The sequence below is a fragment of the Octodon degus genome, unplaced genomic scaffold (genome assembly GCF_000260255.1).
Source record: "Octodon degus isolate 3935 unplaced genomic scaffold, OctDeg1.0 scaffold00009, whole genome shotgun sequence".
NCBI classification, from domain to species: domain Eukaryota; kingdom Metazoa; phylum Chordata; class Mammalia; order Rodentia; family Octodontidae; genus Octodon; species Octodon degus.
This window is the reverse complement of record NW_004524585.1, coordinates 29,527,376-29,530,742: the sequence shown is the minus strand read 5'-3', so window position 1 is coordinate 29,530,742 and position 3,367 is coordinate 29,527,376. Positions and strand designations below refer to the sequence as shown.

General features: G+C 52.7%; 1 long non-coding RNA gene across 1 annotated transcript in view; it reads right to left on the bottom strand.

Annotated features, from left to right (window-relative positions):
- The window catches only part of LOC111814634, a 6,109-nt gene extending 3,684 nt beyond the window's left edge, over nt 1–2,425 (bottom strand). The window contains exon 1 of the long non-coding RNA XR_002819564.1: nt 2,319–2,425. This is a non-coding gene — a long non-coding RNA (uncharacterized LOC111814634). The remainder of the gene's footprint in view (nt 1–2,318) is intronic.
- Between the last annotated feature and the right edge of the window lie 942 nt (nt 2,426–3,367).

Below are 3,367 nucleotides of genomic sequence, written 5' to 3'. Positions count from 1 at the left end.
CCCCCCTTCTCCTCTTCCTCCTCTTCCTCCTCCTCATTCATCAGGGACTCAGGACCTTGTGCTTGACAGGCAGACACTTGTGAGTAGCCCTTTTCAAATGTGCTTTTTATTTTAAAATTTATTTAATTAATTAATTTATGTTTGTCTTTTTTTGAGACAAGATCTTGCTGTACAATTCAGGCTGGCCTTTTACTCACTTTACAGCCCAAGCTGGTCCCAAACTCCCAAAGATCCTCCTGTGACAGCCTCCTGAGTGCTGGGATTACAGGCGTGCACCACAATGCCTGGCTCAAGTCTGCTTTTTAGAAACAACTATTTTTTGAGAGGAACTATGGGATGGTTTCAACTGACCTCTGCGATGAGGGCCTGGGCCTTTCTCTCGCCTCCAGTTTCTCCTGGCAGGCCTGGACTTGAATGAATTGTGCAGAGCTTCGATTCACAAATGCGATCCCCCACTCCAGTATGTCACCCTGGCCAGGGCTCCTAGTTTTAAGCAGAAGAGGAATGCCTTTAAAAGCTAGGGGCCGGAGAGATGGCTCAGTAGAATAAGCGCTTCCTTGGAAAGCATAAGGGCCTGAGTTCAATTCCTGGTTGGGGGGGTGGAGTTTGCCATTGCCCTGGGAGGGAAGGAGGAGGGCTTGCTGGTAGGAGGAGGGCTGGGTCATTTTACGGTGCACATGCTGAGGTGGTTGGGGGCGGGAACTGAGGCTCCTGGCCTGGGCCAGCGCAAAGAGCTGAGAGGGGCGGAGCTCCGAGCTGTCACTGCTGCCTCGCTGCTGATGCCGCACCTCCCTCTCTGGCATGGAACCTGCTGGGTCCTTTGGTTATTGTCCCCAGTTCTCAATCTTAGCTCATATCCTGGTAAGTTGGTACCTGTGATTCCGGCCTGATGGCCTGGGGCCCTGCAGTCTCTTGTGCTGGCACCTGCCACTCTGCCCTTCAGTGCCATTTGGTAGATGTTTCTCCAGGTGCCCACACAGGCCTCTGGAGGTTTCAGCTGACATTGATCCAATCGTCTGCTGTCAGCTTCTGGGTTCCCCATCGTTACTCCAACCTGCTGTCCTCTCCTGGCCCAGAGGGACCGAGATGGCAGGCTCCAAGCAGAAGATGGGCTTCACGGCACTTTTATTTGCAGAATTTACTAAGTTCCTGCTGTGTTTAGGGAGGCAGGCCATGGACTTTGAGCCGCCTGTTCCTGCCCCACAGCAGAGCTGACCACACGAGGTTTAAACACTTGCCATTCATTCTACCTGATAACTGATCAAATGAAACATAAATAAAAGTAGAAAGGAGAAAGTACAGGAAAGAAAAGCAGTCATAATTCCACCATGCTGAAGCAGGGCAAGTAGCATTGTAATTTATTTCCTTCTGATTTTGCCCTTCTGGTTATTTCAGGTAAAAAATTCATAGGCTTCATTTTTTTAAAAACATTTTGCTTTAGGGTAAAGTCAAAGGGATAGCAGTACATTTGTTCTGATTAGTGGAGAAATATGGATGCGATTGAAGTCCGTCATCTGCAGTAAGGTTGACTTGGTGTGTTGTACAGCTGTGAGTTCTAACAAGTATGTAAAATCTTTACTAAAAGGCAAAAGATTCACACAATCTGAAGAGAGCCTAGAGTACTAAATATGGAAGATCCGTATCTACCATTTCAACATCACAGCTAATAGTTTCACGGCCTTTGGGCCCTGCCACAGCCAGCTTCTGTGCGCAGCTTCTTCTGGGTGTGCTAGGGGAGCCTTCCTTTCTGTCCCTGCGGGGGCCTCTCATGCTTATAATCGGCCCCCAGCCTCGCAGGCAAACGGTCCACGTTTAGGCGGCCTGATGACCACATTCATGCTGCTGACAGCTTTTTCTGCTTCTCCAGGCCTTGTAAGAAGCAGTTCATGGAAACAGCTTTCCAGGAGTTAGATGGCGTTAGGAGAAAATGGTAACTTAGAAACAGCGGAGTATACAGCGTCCCCCAACACCTCCCAGACAAAGGGCCTTTGTCTGGATACGGGAGGCCTGACCCGCTGGCCTGGCCTGTGTCAAGTTTCTGTGTGGCTGCCCACACCCCGGGGACAGGAGGGACCACTCTGGCCTGGGCCTTAGCTTTCCTGCCTGCAGGAAGGACCGGAACACACACTCCCTCTTGCTGTCACCCATCCAGGGTGCCCCAGAACCTTGACTCTCCACCTGGCACAACTTTTTCATTTTATTGTTCTTGGCTGTTACAGTCAATGCTGCACAAGCTGGGCCGTGCAGCAAGTGACCAGGAGCAGCACTGGTGTTTGGGGATGTGAGCTGGGCAGCACAGAAAGGCTTTGGTGAAATACCTCACTCTCAGCAGCGTCGCTGAGGCTTTAGGCAGGTGGTATCACTCTGTCTAGAAGGCCTCAGTGGAGGGCAGACAGCTGGCACAGGGACTCTCTGGCAGTTCTCACGGAAAGGTACACCAGAATTAGTGAAAATAATAGCGTTTTTCTTTATGCCTGAGAACCAATCATTAACCACAAAGCTGAGCATCTGCATGGCCCTGTAATGCACCATCCTTACCCGGTAGCTCCTATTTTAAACATTTGTTATTGGTATGTTTGTGACCATGATGAATACATGTATCTTTGGGGAATCAGTACCCACACACCACCTCGATCCTGCTTGTGCCCTTTCGTCCCTCCTGCTCCCCCTCCACCTATTCTGCGCATGGCCCCAACATCATATTTCATCATGGCGCCTCCTCCCCCCAGGTCCCCAGTGGACCAGGCAGGACCGGAAGCCGACCCAGGCCAGTGCTTTGCGTGCCCCAGCTTTCCTTCACAGCCCTTCCAGGCCCACAGATCTGCGAGCCCTTGGGTCTCAGCAGCCCGAGCCACTGTGCGACCGTGTTTGTCCTGTGCCCTTGGAGTGCAGCCAGTCCTGACCTCTGCCCCAGAACTCGCTGTCCCAAAGGCCTCCCAGCCGGACATCCTGGCTCAAAACAAAGTGCAAGGTGGTGCAGGTCTTCCAAGTCCACCGCTGCACTCCCCGGGGCCGGGACGGGGTAATGTGGTTCAGGGGCAGGAGCAGTCTGGCACAGGAAAATATAGGATGGAGAGTGAGGCAGGGCCCCGGCCTGGGGAGATCTAGGAGCACGCGTTAGAAGCACAGGCTCTGTTACCGACTGTGGGGTGCGACGCAGGGCTGGTCACAGTGCACATCAGCGGAGCACTGCAAGGACTATGCGGAGCAAACAAGGCAAAGGCTTTGGGTGCAGGGGAGCCCTCTGCACCTGCAGCTACCCTGACCCAGTGGCCGGGAAAACCCAGAACCATCCATGCCCTGCGGCCTGGTGTGTTCCTAGCTGGCCACGAGCCGCCTCCACATTGCCAGGCAGTGGTGTTTGCGC